Source organism: Brassica rapa, chromosome A07 (assembly GCF_000309985.2).
Source record: "Brassica rapa cultivar Chiifu-401-42 chromosome A07, CAAS_Brap_v3.01, whole genome shotgun sequence".
Classification (NCBI taxonomy): domain Eukaryota; kingdom Viridiplantae; phylum Streptophyta; class Magnoliopsida; order Brassicales; family Brassicaceae; genus Brassica; species Brassica rapa.
The window spans coordinates 1,036,742-1,057,692 of NC_024801.2; the positions used below are offsets into that span (position 1 = coordinate 1,036,742).

General features: G+C 25.9%; 1 pseudogene; it reads right to left on the reverse strand.

The window, feature by feature from the left end:
• Positions 1 to 6,508: 6,508 nt before the first annotated feature.
• LOC117126734 lies at positions 6,509 to 14,838 on the reverse strand (annotated as a pseudogene).
• Between the last annotated feature and the right edge of the window lie 6,113 nt (positions 14,839 to 20,951).

Here is a 20,951-nt window from a genome sequence, read left to right on the forward strand (position 1 = left end):
ACTTGAAATTTTAGAATATCTCATAAAAGTAGAAACTACATTCACAAAAAAATATAGCTATCTTCACAATTAGTAGAATTCACATTTCTCACATTTAGAAATTTAATTAAAAGTAGATTGTACGTTTTAAAACAAATCTGAAATTCTATTTCTACTAACCCATTTTTCGTATAAGATGAAATCTACTTTTCGTAAAACATAATTTATCAATTGTTTCAATTTTGTATAATTGTTTTGAATCATAAAACTATTTATTTCATTATGTTTTAAAATGAAAAATGTAAAAGGGATAAAATGGACTAAAATGGTTTTATACCAAATGGATAAATAGGCTGGATTTTTGTTCCGTTTTGACAAATTTCCCTCAAAAAAGGAGGACTAGTTAAGGCTGAAGGGTTCTCATGAGAAGGAGAAATTATAAATAGCAAGAAAAGATCATAAAGGAACTCGGGGAACTCACTAAAGGAGCAAGAGACAAGAGGCATGAGGCTTGAAGATTAATTGTGTGCTTCTGCTTCATGACATTTGAAGAGAAGTAAGTTGAGGATCAGAGATTCGATTGTTTGTTTGTGCTTATATTCATATAAATGTAGTGATCTTAAAAAGGTGAAATCACAAATTCATAACCATAGGTATTTTAAGTAGAAGAGTGAGAAAAGAGCTACTAATTTGAGTCCAATGATGATTCTGAAGGGATGCTATTTTGTTTCGGATAAAATACATATACAATCTCAAATGATAACGTATATACTGAAGGGAAGCTCTAATAGTGCTTAAATTATAGATAGTAGTACTACCTTGGTAACTTTAATTACACCGTTTAGCTCGCATAATTTTTTTCTTTTACGTACAGCTACATGCTCTAAACTTCTACACTATTATTTGGTTTGAATTAAAATAAATCAAATATATACAGATATACACGCAAACAGCTTCGTTTATTATGTTTATTAAAGATTCAATTGTGTGTATATATATATATATATGATATTGTTATCGACACGTCGAATTAGTCATTTGAATAAAAAACTGTTTACATTTGCCTTTGATGTGAGAACTAAATATGTGAAATTGCAGATGAAATGAAAATAAAGTGAAAAAAAAACAAGACAAATTTTTTTCTTAAATTCACTAAAATATGAAAGTAAATACAACTAATTTGTTAACGAGTAAATTAAGCTCAGTCCTCTTAAACAATTTGTTATTAAAAGAATTCTTTAAGATAACACACTTTTAAACTAAAACTCTTTTAAAAACTTAAACTTTAATCCGTTAAACTAGATCTTGATACGAGCAACCGAGCGAGTGTTATTTTCAGTTTTATATGCATATATATTTATTTTAGATCATTAGTGGTATATATTTTTAATTTTAATATATATTTAAATATTTATATTACTATTTAAAATACAATAATTTATAGTTTACATGTTATAAATAATCAACTGATTAAAACCGTCATATGCATTTGTTGCTTCTTATTATATATTTATCTTATTGTATTTACATTTAGTTATTAAAAAAAAACAATCTGTGCATGCAAAAATATATTTGAAAATTATTTTGTATTTAATTTATGTTAAATTTTTACTCGCCCTTCAAAACTGAATTTCTTTTTTGTAATATTTTTTTATGTTTATTCATTTTACATAATATATTATTGTATATATAAAAGTCTAAGATATGTTAATTTGTATACTTCTATGGTAGTCTTCTATTGTTAAGCCGTTCTATTATCATATTATATTTTTTAACATTAATATTTTATATTTATGAAAATAAAATTTATAAATCTATCAGTTTAATATAATTTTATCATAAGCAGTTCAATATAATATTTTTTTAACATGATTGATAATGGTTATAAAATAAGATATAATTTTATTTTTAATTTTATAAACACTAACTGTATATATATTAATGCATAATAATAGTTCATTGCTAATTACAAAATTATTGAAAATTTTCCATAAACTTTTTGAAAATTATTATATTGTTAAAATATTCATATCAACATAGTAAGTTTCTTTTAATATGATTGATTTTGATCATATAACAGATTAAAATAGGATAGAATATTTATTTTTCATTTTAAAAATGATAACTAAATATATTAATGTATAATAATATTTCAAAACTAATTACAAAATTAGTGAAAATATTTACATATAATTTTTGAAAATTAATATTTTGTTGAAAATTTTTAAACATATTTTCAAAAAATTTAATATATATATATATATTTATTTATATATATTGTTTTTTAAGAAATACCCTAGGATAGCACTAAAAAAGTTTCTATCACAAATATAGACTCTAAGAATCAAAATGATCAAAATGTTTCATTAAAGAGGTAAATATACACTTATACCCCTAGGGTTAACTAATCCGAACCTTAGGGTTTAGAGTTAAAGGGTGGAGATTTGGGTTTGAGGTTTAAAATTTTATAAAATAGAAAATAAATATTAAAAATTCGAAAATAAAAATTTTAAAAATAGTTTCAAAAAGTAATTTCGAATTACAAAAAGAAAATTTGAAAAAAAAAATTCGAAAAAAAAAGTTCAAAAAATCAAAATTTATAAAAAAGTTCGAATTTGAAAACATATAATCTAAAACTATAAAAAAAAATTTATTTTTTTATATATCTAGGGTATTAGTGTCCTTTTACCTATTAAATGAAACATTTTGGTCATTTTCCTCCTTGTAGTCTATTTTTGTGATCAAAACTTGAAAATGGTCTATTTATGAGAATTGTCCTATTTTAAAGGAAAAAATATCAAAAGATATTACGATTAAAGTAGTTTAAAGATTCTATATATTATTAATCTTATTAAAACACCTTTAATAATTTCTCTTATGGATGGTCCAACTTAAAAATCACACGTGAAATGAGGTTGTAACTTCTATTTTAATACAACAGATTTTTGGAAATTCGTCAATAAGTGCGTTAGCATTTGATGCACATGAGTTACACCAAACCTTGATCATCCGAGCACAAACAAATCTCTCTTGATTTTCTTATTCTCCCAAGTCTACTTTTTCCATAAGGCATGTTCTCCTTTATAACAAACTTAAAATTGCATCACAAGTTTTTCCAAGACAACTTTTTTGAAGTCATATATTTCCTTTCTTTTTTCTTCAAATTAATTTCTATTCAGTTAAAGTAAAATTATATTTGTTTTCAAACTAATATATCCTTCTATTTATAAATAACAAATCCACATATAGCACAATACATATATTTTAACATATATCATCTTCACAACACATGTATTTACTATCTTAGCACTTCACGAATAACTGCAAAAACTTCATAAATCTACATCTTCAATATGAATACATAAAAGGAGAAATTACATGTTTACCACTTTCATGGTACCACTTTTCATTTTTACCATCACTAATGAGACATTTTCAAAAATACCTTCTTCATTAATTGACAAAAGATTCTTATGTCCTTGTTATTTATATATATAATAAATTATTATTTAAATAAATAAAAAATAAAAAAAAATAAAAAATAAAAAATAAAAAATAAAAAATAAAAAATAAAAATAAAAAAAATAAAAAAAATAAAAAAAATAAAAAAATAAAAAAATAAAAAATTTTTATTTTTTTATTTTTCGAAATATACTTTTTCAAATTCGATTTTTTCATAAAACTTTTTTTTTTATTTTTTTTTTCAACCAAACGTTTGAATATAAATTTTTTAAAAGGTTAGGTTGATTAGATATGATTTTGAATCATTTATGTCATTAATGCAGTAGATAATTGGATTAGTTATGTTTGAACTTGTCAAGCCATGTGTAAATTAGAACATGATATGAATAGGTTCTTTAGTTGTATACAATAATCGAAGTTGGTATAATGAAAAAGCGGTTTACAATACGTTTTTCAGGTTGATTAGATATTACTTTGGTTAAATTTGGTAACTGTATTAGAAAACTGGATTAGTTAGGTATAATTGTAGGCTGGTTTAATTTAATTATATCAGTCATCAAAACATATTATATATAAGTAGCATATATTTTTTTTTGGTCACAACATGTTCAATAATTTTAAATTAAAATGGAATTAGGGGCCATGTCCATAACATATCAAAAATTAAGAATATACACATTACAACGTCTAGGCTACGATATAATCAATGTTTTTAAACCCGACCCGGACACTGAACCGGACGACTTACCGGGTTGCTGGGTTATTGGGTCGACCGCGGGTGAACCTCGGGTTAAAAATGAATTAATTTTTTATATAATAATATATTATCTATGAAAATAAATACATAAAAACTAAAGTTTAATATTTTCTAAATGTTTTCTAAAATATAAAATAATAGTTTGGATATGTATATATTTTATATTTAAGAAGTATTTAGAAAACACTTAACTTTGGTTTTTATATTTTTATTTTCATTTGACATACAAAATATCAAAAAATTGTTTAGACTATTTAAAATTTTATGTAACAAAGTAAGAATTATGACATCTGAAAAAATTAAGATATATAAATTATAAATATTTAAATGTCTAATGTGAATAATAAACTAAACTTCAAAATAAATTAAAAGTTAAAGATCATTGTAATAAGTTGTCAATAACGGAAATAAACTAACACCAAATCACATTAATTTTGGTTATCTCTACCATCGTTCATTTTATTTTCTTCAAGTGGCATAGTGAAATCTTCATCAAAATCTAAAAATCACGATATAAAACTGAAAAAAGAAAACCTAATTTTTTTTTTACAGCACGTAACTTCTTAATTAGAAACTTAGAATATAAAACATAATCTAAAAACTAAAAAAAAGTTATTTATTAGTTCAACCGGTGGTTCAACCGGTATCGGGTTCCGGGTTTTAGTGGATTTATGCGGGTTTTTGCGGGTTTTTGCGGGTTTCTAAATATTGGGTTTTTCACAAAATCCAAACCGGATTTTTTCTGGGTCACCGGGTTTAGCGGGTTTCTAAATATTGTGATTACATAAAGCATGATCTCCGTACTTGTATGTGATTGGCCAGTTTGTGTTGACCAATCAAATTTTTGTATTTGATTCCTATTTTTTTAATAACATTGTTTTCTATTTTATTTTGTGTGTTTAGTATAAAAATATTTATGAAATAAAAATTATTTTAAGAAAACGTTTAAAATTTATGATTTTGTGATTTATATTTGGATATATGAAATATAGTTTAAAGTTTATGAACTAGAGGATTTAAGTTTGAAATTTAAAATTAAGGTTTAGAATTTGGATATATGAAATATAGTTTAAAGTTTATGAACTAGAGGATTTAAGTTTGGCATTTGAATTTTGTGGTTATATGATTAAAAACAGATTTGATAAAAAAAATTATATGATTTGATAATTTCAAAAATATTCAATTTTTTAGTTTTACATCTAAGATCTGAAGTTCAAGTTTTCATGTATTATAAAGTTTATAGTATTATAGTTTAAAGTTTGTGTTTAAAGTTTAGGGTTTAGAGATTCAAAACTCAAATAATGATTGTTGCCACTAAGATCAAATTCAATCAATGGTCCTAAAAATAATAAAATTGTTCTTCTCATTTCACTTCAAAAAGTGCATAAATTTAAAGAATTAAACATGATAATTAAAATTTAAAATATAATAGAATTTGAGGATCAAAAGTTTGGGGTATTGAGATTTGAGATTAATTTTTAAACTGTAATCTTAAATTAGTTTAAAGATTTTAAATAAAAAATTATAGTAAATGAAATTAGTTTAAGAGTTTAAAGGTTTGAGTATAGGGTTTGAGCCCAGGGTTTGAGAGTTAAAAGTTTGGGGTATTGAGATTGAGATTAAATTTATAAAACAGAAATAGTTTTTGAATATATACTTAACATCTGAGTTTAAAGTATATGTTTAAAGTTTAGGGTTTAAAAATTCGTTTACGGTTTAGGGATTTAAAAAGATAAATATAGCATTTTTAATTATGTGCTATTAAATATATGTCTATTAAACATATGCTATTATAGCATTTTTCACCTTAAGTGTTATGTAAAATATAGTAAGAGGAAAAGTGAAACATAGAGGGAAAATCAATTATTTTTCCGCTTTAAATATGCATAGCGTTTCAAAACTAAAAGTGCTATGTATACTATGTCCGAAAAGTGTTTTGGAGAAATTAAAATCGGACCAACCTAACATAGCGTTTGTATTTTCGCAAAAGCTATCTAAAAGTAAGAGATATGTCAACAATAGCACAATTGAAAAAAACGCTATTCCGATCTGCTATTAAAACCCATTTTTCTTGTAGTGTACTCTTATTTATATTTTCTTTTTTTTACCACTATCAGTTACAAAATGATCTAAGAAGATAAACAAAATTGTAATTTTTGCTTTTATTCTGTTCTGATTGGTAGCATAAGATATTTGGTAGATGCTCTGGTGTATTTTTATTTTGACTCACTTGTACATTGTATAGTCTAGAATGTTATTGCTGATGCGATGTTTTTGTTAACATTTGTAAATGTTTCTCTTCTCACCATGTATATTTATATTAGTGTTTCGACTATATATTATATGGTTTATAGTATAATATACTTTAGTCATGTTCGCTACACAATGTGACACACATATATTCACGCACACACGAATGGAAGGAGAAAAATGTCAATGTTTGGCTCTAATTGTTACATCCACTATTTAATGGCTATATTCTTAATTTTCTGAGTTCTTATGAATATTGAACAAAATCACCCAAATTAAAAATTATCTCATAGTATAATTCAAATAAACCCCTAAATTAATAGATTAGATTCAATATTTAAAACCAATAATACCAATATTTAATAAGATATTTTTTTGTCATCAACTTACAAACTCAATTTAAGATTCTGCAAACCAACTTGATACTTTTGTGTCCATGTGAAAAACTAAAATTTTATTACTTTATTAAATTTTACATAAATATTTTAATTTTTCAATATTCATTTTATTACTATTCTTTTAATATTAAATATTTATTAAATATCTAGTAATAGAGATATTTTAACATATCAGGATTTCTATAAAAAAATCTTATTTTTCTAATTATTATTCTACTATTTACACCTAGTACTGGAAGTGTATATCTTGTATTATTGAATATGTTAAAAAATTAGCTTATCAGACAAGTTTCGAATAATTTTTCTTCTACTTTTGGTTAACTGTTCTTTCTATTGCCAACGAATACAAATATACAGAGTAGGGTTTGACCTTTTGGTAAAAGTTACAAATACGAGAATATGATAAATGAGTGTATTTATATATTTAAAGAATAGACAAGGAGAGCGAAAGTAGATTAAAAAGTGGAATCAGATGATCATTTATGTCATTCCTTATGTCAATCGAGTTAAGTCTGCTGGATATTATTGGACAAGTCATCGATATTTGTGTGTCTACGAAATTAATTGGGGACTTAACTAATAAAGTCAGAGAGTCGAGAATGATTAAGCTTTTAATTAGTTTAAATATGTCGTTCTCGTAAACGACCAGTTCGTTATCAGTACTAGAACTTTTCCCGGGCTACACCCGGATTTTTGCATAAAATTAATAAAATATAAATTTGCATATTATTTTATTTAAGTACATATACATGTGGTGTTTTTTTTTAAGTACATATACATGTATATTTTTTTACAGAATTGAAAAATGAAATAATTTATGACTTTGAAGCTATTTAAATTAAACTTTATTGTTTTTAATATCTAAAATAAAATAGAATTAACAAAAACTAATTAAGTCTTAGTTATAATCCAATTCCTCATCTTTACCCATTTGAGTTCTTTTTTTGTTTTTGTAAAAGACCTATTTAAGTTCTCAGTATAAGAAATTGTTAGATTTATAATGATTTATATTTTTTTGGTTAGGATCAATACTGAGTTTCTATTCAAAAATTTATATGGATTTATTTATATATAATCTATTAAAATAGAAGTCATGACACCTTTTATGTGTGATTTTTTTTTTATTTGGAAAATTCTTAAAATATTTATGAAATTTTACATAACTTAATTATAATATAATTATTTTTATTTAAAATACTAATAAATATCTTAAGAAAATGTCTAACCAAATCTTTCAAATATCTTTTAGAATCTTTTAAAGCTTTATTTTCGAAATTATTTAATTAACATTTTAATTATGACAGTATAATTAGAAACTAAATTGTAGTTTAGTTTTGATTGTAAACAAAAATTAAAAATTATATAAAATACTTTTAAAAATATTTTAATTATAATAACAATTTTAAATTTATTTAATTTTCAAAATTAATCTTAAGAAATATTAAAAAGGAAATATTCATTTCTATTTCTGATTTAAAAATAAAAATATGTTATCTAAGAAATTATGATATATTTAACACATGATTTTTTATAAAAAAAAATTTAGACAACTTTTTGTTTTTTTTTTACTTCAACATAAATGTTCTTACCATGCAATATAATTAGTTTACACCTCTTTTCATAGATGAAATATTTGATATTTATTCATATCGTATATATAAGAATTTATTCTACTGTTATTGACGTCAGTGTATTCCCATGAGCTAAAAAAAAACAATTCGGTTCATTATTTATACAGTTATACTAATTTGGTTTAATTATTTACTATATACCAAATTCTCTAATAATGTTATACGCCATTAAAATATTATTATAAATTTAGATAATATATCTAACACCAAAATTTATTAATTTATTGATATATTTTATTGAATAACTTAACTTATTTTAGTGATAAAAGAACTGGTTTGTTTCATGTGGCAAAACAAATTCCAAATAAAAAAAATCAAGATAATAATATTCTACAACATTTTTTTTTGTTTTTGAAAAAGAGCATTTTTTTGTATGGTTATATTTTGGCTTCAGAACTATTGAATTCAAAGATAAAATGATTGTTTTATACACTTCTAACTTCTTCCCATTTTAGGATTAAGGTAAGAGTTCCAAACAATACTTAAAACATGAATACATGGTTGTAATAAAGTGATTAAGTTTTAAAAAGGTAATTTGTAAATTCTTCACAGCAAATCAGTTTCCTGAGTCCAAAGCAATTATTTTACTGTACTATTTGATGTGTCTTTCTACTTTGTTTCCTCTTAAATTCCAACAACCACTTCGTTTCTCACATGCATGTTTCTATAGATTTCAATGAGCACCGACGCTGTGATTCTCAAGAATATAGTCTTCAGGAACCATCTAGTTCCACGATTTTCCACAAGTCATAAGCGTATAAAAACAGTAAACCAAAACTAAGAACATAGTCAGGTCTTATTCAATTTCTTTACCATTCTCCTTGCAAGACGAAACTGAATTTTCCAATTCAGTTTCTATTCATATATGTTCCTCCATATTTTGTTGATCATACACTATCTCTTGAGCCTCCCTTCTTTTCCTCTCAAGATAACCCAGCCACAAAATGGTGACTCTCTTCTCTGTTTGCTCTGCAGTTTCTATCCTCGACCACACAATGTTATCTCTCTGGCTCTCTATACAGTCCTGCGTATTCGCTTGAGCCTCTCTCACCCTCCTGTGGTTGTTAGTGTTCTCACAATTTCTAAAGTATAAGCAAAGACATTTTATATAAGAAAAAAAAAAGCAAAACACATTAATTCAAGCACTTAGCATTATAACCGGTAGGAACCAGTAAAACAGAGCTTGCCTAAATTAGTTTACTCAAGTTCACTACACTCTTAAAGAGTAGCAAGGATTCCTTGTATTGCAACACTACATACTTCATAGCTGACTCCCTGTAATATGTCTTCCAAGATATTCAAATAAGTGATCTTATTCCTGGCAAAATAGACAAAATTATAGAGTAGAAATAAGCTCATAAATCAGTTAACTGATAAACGTCTGTCTGAATCGTATATAATAAATAACAAAACATGCATGACCCGAGGTTGATGTTATGTTTACGGAAGTAACGTGCTACTATGTGAACATGCACTTATACAATAACGTAAGAACATTCTCAATATGCAAAAGTAAACTTAGCACCAAGCCACCAACTTATATGTATCATGTCAACAGTTTATTAAAGCTGGAAATTATCAACTACCTATCGTCAAGCTTTATTGCTGCCATGAGGCGTCGAGTGCTCTGGGTGTCTTGGTTTTACATGGGTTTGATGCCCCTAATCTCTCCAACAATATCTGATGACCAAGATAAACACATACGCTACTTATCTGTGAAATAATTAATTATTATATGGTGTGTGGCAAGGAATTTGTAGCTATTCAAACCTGGCAAATGACATGAGATTCGTATTTGCAGAACCTGAAGCTCTCCTCCGGGCTTGGCTCAGCTGTGGCTGTGAATTCCACGATAAACTTAAATCGGATTGCTTCTCGCAACATTGAAACCACTTAACCCATACACCAAGCCTTCTTGCAAGATATGTTGGAAGAGTGAAGACAGTTTGAAGGTTGATTGACCTCTAGATGATTGTGGCCAGCGAGTCTGCGACAGGAGTATATTAAACAAATTACAACAAACACCAAATATCAAATCTATTAATCCTCTATAACAGAAAGTAAGTATTCAAGTTACCTTTGCATCATATTATATCAGCAAACAAAGACAGAATCAATTAACAAAACCAAACCACTTAAACTCTAGATTCTAAATCAATAAACAAAGCCTAAATCATCTTACATCAGCAAAGGTAAATAAAACCAGTAAAACTAAAAAAAAAAATATAGACGCAAGATTTCCAAATCAATATACAAAACCAAAATCATCTAAACCTGGATTTCAAGATATTTGAATATAATGATTTTTTTTATCACCTTTGCATCAAGGAGGAGCATATCAACGCCTTTGAGTTCACCACCTTGCCTTTCTGAAATAGGAACAGATAAAAAGTATTGAGCTTTACCTTTTGGGTTGGCTATATATATATATATATATATATATTCATGAGTGCAATGAAGTGGATAAGCTAAAACGATACCTCTACTGGAGAAGAGTAAATGATGGCCGTGGTGGATGATATTATTAAACTACAAACTAAATCTAGCTGATATCAGCCTTGATGAAATGATCTTAATACCATTTTTCAAATCGAGGTGCAAACTAAAAAAAGAAGTAAAGACAGACCTGACTCCAAGGATGAGAGCAGCTTCACGCCTGTGTCATGGCAGCTTGGAAACCACCTTCATAAAACTTGCGCATTCTAGGCACGATGGGCCTGGCCTTGAAGGCTTGCCAAGAGTGTATACCATATCTACCAGCTATAGCAGCAGCAGCTACTGCAGCACCTGCAACCATTGGCGTAGCCTGTGTGTAACCAAAAAATAAACGTCAGATAACAAAATTAAAAAAAAAGGAACCCACAGATTCAAAGATTAATCTCTCTCTCTCTCTCTCTCTGTTATAACCACAGAAGAGGTGACAGATAGGGAGGTTTCATTATTGTTACAAAGATTGAAAGAGTTGTAACGGAGACATCAAATGGCAGAACCTGATAGACTTCAATCCTTCCTGTGATGGTGTTTCCTGCTCTTCTTCTCATTACCTCTTAGAAGAACCCCTCCCAACGCGTGAATCTTCATCATAGCCTGAGACATCAGAGTCGGAAGAAGCTGCCACTTTGTTCCTACGCTTCTGCCTTCTACCACTTGCATCATCCTCAGACGAATCAGAATCATCAGACCGGTTACGCCTGCTCCTCCTTCTCCTCTTCTCCTTCCTACTCTTTCTCTTAACACTTCTCCGATCTTCATCATAAGACTCATCAGAATCATCATCATCTCTCTTTCTCCCTCTCCTCTCCTTCCTTCTCTTACTCCTACCATCTTCCTCCTCCTCCTCAGACTCACTCACACTCCTTCTCTTATGCGTCCTCCGCTTCTTCGACCTCCTCCTCCTCTTCCTATCTCAACTCCCCTTCTTCTTCTTCTTCTTCTTAACACTACTACTACTGCCACTCCCCTTCTTCTTCTTCCCATACCTCTCAGCAATAATCTTCTCAATCTCAGAATCAACATCAGAATCCTCACTCTCACTCTCCTCCTCCTCCTCACTACTCTCCTCCTCCTCAACCTCACCTCTCCCCACGCACCTCCTAACCTTCTCCAAGACCCGCGAGCCTCATCATTATTCGACCCAGTGATGCGCGCTAGAGCCAAAAGACCCTGGAAGCTCGCGTAAGAATTCTCAGGGTCATCAGACTTCTGCTGAGTCGTCTTCGGCTCTTCCTTGGCTGTCGGCGCGTAGGGATCGTACCCGATCGCGCTCTGCCATATGCCGTGAGTCTGAAGCGCCGCGCTGCTGTGAACACGGTTGTTCGCAGGCATGCGAACTCTTCCCGCGGTGGCCGGCATCTTTCACGAAACCCTAAAGAATCTCACAACCAGATCAGATCGGAAGGAATCGCAGGAGAGAGAGACGGAGCTTTGGTTCTTTCCTCTCTTATCGTCTGATTGAGAATAAGAGAGGCGAAAAAGAATTTGCAGGGATTTGTAACGATGAAAACAAAATGAAGAATTGGAGACGACATATTACTTTGGTTTAAAAGCAACTCCGAAGCAGGCTGACCCATCAAACCGAAAAGCCCATTTTTTTCTTTGGACAAATGCGGTAATGACATGGCAGAACATAACTTTTTCATTGGTTGATTATTTTTTCTGACTTGGAGGGCCTCTCCATTGAGGATATTTGGCTTTTAGTAGTGTTAGATTTTACTTAATTATTCGGGTATATCCTCATTTGTGCTAAGCAGACATTTTTTTTAAAAAATGGACCTTTAATTTGGTCAACTCTGTGTACATATTAGACAGTATTTGCAAAAAAGTTCAATCACCGATCAGCAGATAGAGTTTATCAAAAAAAAAAAGTTCAATCAGCAAAATCAACTCCGGATTAATCATAAATCTGCAATTTTAGGCTAGTAGTTTCGATACATCTATCTTTTCTAAGAAAACATGACAACTAAACGGCATCACAAAACTTCGAGAAAACCGAAACGCCATGCGGAAGTATTAGAAAACTCATGATGTTTGTATTGAAACGGATAACTAATGTAAATTAATACTTGTATAATATACTAATTTTTAAGAAAACTTGTATAATAGTTGTATCCGAATAAAATACTAAAATATTTATTACAAGATTGAATATAATTATTTGTCACCTAAAAACGGTAATATCAAATATAGAAGTATGACTTATATATGTACGTTTGTTTTTCCTTTGGTTGGTCTGTGATTGGTAGTCACTCAAAGCAACTAGGTGAAAATGATATGGAGTAAAAGAAAGAGAAAAAAATTAGAAAATAGAGTAAATGAGAGTTAATGGTTGCTCAAAAAAAAAGAGAGTTAATGTTTTGTTTTTATTATTTTACTCTATGTTTAGTAGGCCTAATGTTTAGATTGTTTACCTTTAAATGAGAGAGTAAAAGTTTTACTCTAAAACCATAAAAGACAAAAAGGAAAAAAAAGTCAGAGTAAGGCTATGAATGGTATTAGCGGATTGAGCGGTGCGGGAATAGTAGTTTGACTGCGGTGCAGTTTTGACAGTTATAAAAACGTATAGATATATGTTATATGTAGAGATTTTTGTTACTGTAACTGCGGTGCGGTGCAGGACGGATGATACCATTCGGAGCCTAAAATGGAGTAACTGTCTTTTTACCTTTTTCCATCTGATTGGTAGAAAAGTAGAGTAAGTGAGGGTAAAAATGTTTTACTCAACTAGTTTTACTCTAATTGTGAGTCGTGACATACAGTCACACCCAAAGTGTATAAATTGTTATGTAATCAACAACGTTAAAAATGTGACATGTAGTAAAAGTTAACTAGATGTGGGTTTTATGCTTTCTATATTAAAATATTTTCATTTATATAATATTATTATGTAATAATACTATTTTATATAATTTTTTGTATTTTGTAAGAAAAATATTTTGTAAACATTATTATGAAACAATACTATTTTACATAATTTTATGTTTCATTTCTTAGATATGAAAATTAAACAGAACCTACATAATACAGAGGATTTTTTTTGGATGCTATTAAAAATAACATAACTTATTTTTAAAATGAAACTATAATATTTAGTTGTTGCAAAATAAATTTGTAATAAAAATCATATTTGAGAAATTGCTTGAAATACATCAACTTGGATAGCATTTAAATAAAAACTCAATTAAAAATATCCTCACATTTGAGTTTAGGGTTTAACGATTATTGTTTAAAATTATTATTTAGGTGGTGAAGTTGAGTTTATAAACTTATGTAAATAATTCTTTATATATATATATATATATATATAAATTTTTTGGAAAGGTTAATTTTGTCTTTTAATAATAAATTTAAGATATTTATTAAATGGTAATAATTCAAAGATAAATTTGAAAAATAGTATCAAATATGAAATAAAATTAAAATATTTGTTGGAATTATGTTATATACTGTGGTATTAAACTAGTTTGATAAATGTGTATTCTCTTCATATATAATGGTGTTGGAATATTAATCATTTTGACATATATAAGTCATTCATGCTATGGCATTAGTGTGCAGGTAGATGATAAAAGTGTGTTCATGTTTAATGTATTTGTTCATGTATATATTAATTTCATATATATATTGTTTGTCCATTTATGGTTGGAGTAAGAGATGTAAAACTTTATATATAGTGACTAATAAACCAATTTGGTATAGTTTTAAATATTAAAACTAGATTTGCGCGGGTGTTTGTTTTTACTTTTCTATACATAATTTATTATTTTTAAATATTAGTGGTATATATTTTTAAATCATATACTTAAATGTTTATATAACTATTTCAAATACAATAATTTTATAATTTACATGTTATAATTAATCAATTATTTAAAACCATATGTTTTTTCCACTTCTTATTATATATTTATCTTATTGTATTTACATTTAGTTATTAAGCAAATTAATATATTCATGAGAAAACATATTTGAAAATTATTTTGTATTTAATTTATGCTAAATTCTGACCCGTGTTTCAAAGCTGTATTTATTTTTACTAATATTTTTTATGCTTATTCATTTTAGATAATATATTATTGTATAAACAAAAGTCTAAGATATGTTAATTTTTAGACATGTATTATATGGTTTGCTAATTTTAAGCTGTTCTATCATCATATTATATTTTTAAAATAAATAATTTATATTTATGAAAATAATATTTATAAATTTATCAATTGAATATACTTTTATCATATTTATTTAAGTATAATAATTGTATTTTAACATGATCATGACTATAAAGTAGATAAAATAGGATATAATTTATTTATTTGTCATTTTATAAACGATAACTTAAAATACATTAAATTATTGTTAAAATACTTTAAACAGATTTATTAGAATTTTTAAAATATAATATATAAATATATATTATATTTAAAATGAAAATATATTATGATTAAAGTAGTTACAAAGATTTTATATTATAAGCTTTAAAGAAATACATGTTAATTTTTATACATGTATTATATAGTTTGCTAATGTTAACCCATCTTACCAACGTATTAGATTTTATTTTTGAACATAAATATTTTATGCTTACGAAAATAAAAATTATAAATTTAATACAATTTTATTATATTTATCTCAATATAATAATTTTCTTTTAATATGATTGATTATGATTATATAATATATAAAATATTACAGGATTTTTTAGTTTTTTATTTTATAAACGATTATTGAATTTATTAATGTAGAATAATATTTCAAACTAATTTCAAAATTAGTGAAAATATTTAAATATAATTTCGAAAATGAAGATCTTGTAAAAATCTTTTAAAACAGATTTGTTAGATTTTTAAAATAAATATATTTATATTTAAAATAAAAAGATATCAAAAGATATTATGATTAAAATATTTTAAAGATTCTATGTATTATTAGTCTTAATAAAATACATTTAATAAGATTTTTAATTGATGGTCCAAATTAAAAAAAAAAATCACACATGAAAGAAGTCATGACTTCTCTTTTAATATATAAGATGAAATAGTTTTTAACCCAATGAAATATATAAACACTAATAATAGTTGACTAAAGCTTTATATATACAATATGTAAAGAGGTTAAATGTTTCATCTACGAAGAGGTGTAAATTAAAATTTAACCATTAATAAAAATATTAGATTTGTGTTAAAAATTATTAACATAAATTGTAGTGTTACATGATAGAAGCATTTAAAGATGTGACATCTAAGAGATAGTTTAAATTAAAAAAATCACACATGTAATAAGTCATGATTTACATTTTTAATAAATAAGGTTTTTTATTTTAAAATTTATATAGAAACAGATATTGCTTTCCAACAAAATCTTTTAAAAAATCTTTGTAAACTGTATATTTGAAAATTATTAATTTTTAAGTTGTTAATATCACTAAAATCTTTTATATAAATTTTAATTTTCGTTTATAAATCAACTAAATTAAATTTGAATTTCTGATTATATTTTATGATAACTAAAATTTAGATTAATCATTTTCGGAAATAAAATTTAAAATGATTCTGATTTTTTTTTAAATAGATTTTTGTAACAAAATTTATTTTGAAGATATTATTATGTAATAATACAGATTTATATAAATTTTGTTTTATTTCTAAATTTTAAATATATGTGAAAATTAAATTAAGTTGAACCTACATAATAGAGAATTTGGTAAATAGTGATTAATTAAATTAATTAAGCATAGTTGTTTAATATAACAAACTGAATTGATTTTTAAGTCAGGGGAATACACAAACGTTGATAACACTAGACTAAAATTTTATATATACGATATGAGTAAAAATCAAATGTTTGTACGATAGGAAAATGTAAATTAATTGTATTATATGGTAAAATCATTTAAAGGTATGAATTCTAAGTGATCTAAATTTTTTTAAAAAACTACATACGAAATAAGTCATGATTTATGTGCTAAATAGATAGGATATGTTTATTTTTACGTTAGAAATACAAATGAATATTTCTTTTTAAAAACATCTTTTAAAATATTTCTTAAATTTAATTTGAAATAAATTCAATTTGAAATTATTATTATCATTAAAATATTATTAAAAGTATTTTTTTATAATTATTAATTTTTGTTTACAATCAAAACTAAACTAAAATTTAGTTTCTAATTATACTTTGTGATAATTTAATTTTAAATAACTAATTTCGAAAATATATTTTTAAAAGATTCTAAAAGATATTTGAAAGATTTTGTTAGATATTTCTTTAAAATATTTATTAGTATTTCAAATAAAAATAAGATATTAAAAGATATTATAATTAAGTTATGTAAAATGTAATAATTTTTTTTGAGATTGTACAAATAAAAAAATCACACATGAAAAAAGTCATGATTTATATTCAATAGCATAAATATAAAAGTTCATAACATATGACAAAAAAAAGTTCATAGCGATTTATTTATCTGAATCGTCTTATGGTGTTTTATATTGTTCATAAAGAAAAAAATCAAAACATCAATTGTTATATGTCTCTAAAATGTTTGAGAAAGTAACTGTATGTAAAATTATTTGTATAGTTGCGAACGTGCGACCACTTAAGTGTAATTTAATTGGTTACCTAAGTTATGTTACTTTCAAAAGAGTTTAGTAAAATTTATTATATATCTCTTGGAAAATTCTAATTTTGTATGAAAATTAATTAAATAAACTAATAATTGTATTCATAATACACAACTGGCATGGAAAATGAGAAAAAATCTGTACCTAAAACCTACAAAGAATATATAGATAGAAGACTTCGGATAATAAAATGCACGCTATAATAATAAATTAACAAATTAGCCGTCCATTTAAATTCGAATTTTAAAAGTATGATTTAAATCCTTTGAAGGCCACATCCCAAATGACTCAATCCCGTAGTTTGCTTCCACTGATTGTTCTGCCTTCTGTAATTTATTGTACAATAAACTATATATTCAGGACTGCAAGATCCGAATCGATGAGATAACAAGAAAATCCCGGCATAGACCAAACTATATTCCGTTTGTTCTCAAAGTCAAACAGCCAAATTAAAACAATATCAGACCTATACAAGTCTACTACGAAATATCATTTTTGTATGCTTTGAAAAAACAGATCTACCCAGAAACGATTCTAGAAACAACTATACCGAGGTCAATCCGTGGTTTCGATCAGCACTGTTATCAGACTATGTTACAATTACAACCTAATTTATACTTCTAGGCCGAGTCACTATACTATGCAATTAGTCTTGATGACTACATGCGCAACATCACTTAAACATAGAGGTGTGAAAATAAGCTAGTTTGCTCAACTCAGTTCAGTTCATAGTGAGTTCAGATCTTTTATGAGTTTGCTCAATTCATTTATTATATAAGTTTTCGTATGTAAACTCGAATAAAAATCATCTAGATCATGAGTTAAATGAGCTAACTCACAATCAAGTATAAAAAAAATTTATAAAAAAATTATATTTTTCATAATATAATTTAAAATTTAAATATTAAAAATCCAAAACCTTAATATTAAATACTGACTAGAACCAAAACATAATTATAGATTAAATAAAAGCTAAATTAGTGATCCAAAAATCTATTCGACATACAAATCTTACGATGATTCAGCTTCAAAATCTTCATCTTTTCAAATCATAAGGATATATATTCCGTATGAGAGTCTTAGCAATAGCTTGTTTAACATTTTAATACTAAAGATATATGATATGAAGATTGATATCAATATTTTTTTTACATTCTTATATATATTTAAAACTTTTTAGTTTTACATTTTAAGTTTAGAAGATAAATATGATTAGTATAGAAACTATCTCTTCTTACATAAGAAAAATAGAAGTCATCCACACACACACATATCATATTTGTAATCGTTCATATAAATTGTGTGTTAATTTAAGCTTGATATATCATTAAGCTCATTAATTAAATCACCAAGCTTATGAGTTAATACCAAGCTTATGAGTTAGCTCATGTTCATATAACTCGTGATTTAAATTAAACTCGATCATTAAGCTCATTTATTAAATGAGCTTACAATACAGAGCTCATGCTTATGAGAAATCGAGTTGAGCTGAGCCAGCTCATGAACTATAACTCATTTTACACCCCTAATTAAACATCCTACTATATAAAAGAGACTATTTTTGAAGTCTCTGAGATAGGACACATCAGTTAAAATATTCCTAACCTATTAAATTGACAGCTCAGCATCACATATACCAGTTACTCTTCTTTTCTTTTACGACATGTAAAATAAATCGGATATAGCTTTGCAGTGGCCCATCACCAAGCCTAAAACCACCTTCTTCGTCGCAGTTCACCCTCCCAATAGTCAATCTCCAAGGAGGCAGCACAGACTCAATCTCGTGGCGGAACTTGGTGGAGAAGATCGGAGACGCGGCTGAGAGATGGGGCTTCTTTCAGGTGATCAATCACGGTATTCCACTCAATGTGTTGGAGAGAATGAGAGAAGGGGTTCGTAAGTTTCAAGATGGTTTACATGAGCAACTTCGAGAGATACGCTAGGTTGTTTCACGGCTCCAGATCCTCCTAGACCGGGGGACTTGCCAGCTGTTTGTGGATATGATTTTTAAAATCTGTTTAAAAACTTTTTGTTATAATCAAATAATAGATCTCGATCCGCACAACTGCGCAAATTTTTGTTTTGATTCTAAATTGGTATATATTATAATATATATGTGTCTATCAATTTTTAAAATATATAAGTTTACGGTATATTTTTCATTGAATAGATTGTTTCAAACTTTCACATGTATTTCTATTTTCTTCCATATATACATTTTCAAATTATTATTTCATTATTAAAATCGTAACTATATATATAAAGATTAGTAAACTATTGTTTTATTTCCATATTTAAAGAAATTGTAACATTTCACAAATTTAGAAAGTTTTTAAGAAATTAAATTTTTTGCTTCATATATTTATATTATCGAGTAAATAATTAAACATTTAGTTTTTGTTTAATTTTTAAAATAAACTATATAGTTTAAAATTTGTTTTTATTGGTTTAAGGTAGTAAAAATTAATCATTGTTAGATAATATGATTTTTGTTATTAAAAAAAATCTTTATAATTTTAAAATTTAACATCGGAAAATATTTAAATAATTAACATATTGAGGTATAGTATTTCAACATTAAATATTTAAATTACATATATTTAATTTATACTATCTATAAATCCAATGGATTTTCTATTGTATATATTCAATTATTGATAGCTCAATAAAAACTTCTGGTATGCCCAAAATTTAAATGATAAAATTAGAGATTAAATGTAATATAAATTTATAGGAATAAGTCCATTAGGTCTATTTTTAAAAAAAATCACATATGAATCAAGGTTTTGACTTCTGTTTTAATATATACTAGATATTAACCCGCACATCCGTGCAGATATATTTATATTTTTAAATTAACTTTTAAACTATTAAATATCTTATAAAGAAATATATTTAATATCAATTTTAGGTATATAATTTTTATTTAAAAAAATTTATTTGTTGAAATTTGTTTAATGATATTGTACAAATCATATATTAATGAAGTATTTTTGTTTATTTATTTAAAATGCAACATCAATATTAATAGTTTAATTTTCAACATTAGTTTTATATGAATTAATAAAAAAATTATTAGCTTCTTTGTTTAGAAATTTTATTCTCGAAATGTTATTATGTGAATAAATTAATTTTTTTTATATTTTAAAATATTATTTATTTAATATATTATATTTCAGTTTAATGTTTTTATTTTTACTAAAATATCAAAAATAAAATGTTACAACCAATAAAATATTATTTATTTTGTTTTATGTAAAAAATTATTTTGATAATTTAAAAAGAATTAGGCTATACTATTTAATTTCAAATTAGTTACTGAAATATATAAAATATGATCTATATTAAATATGATAAA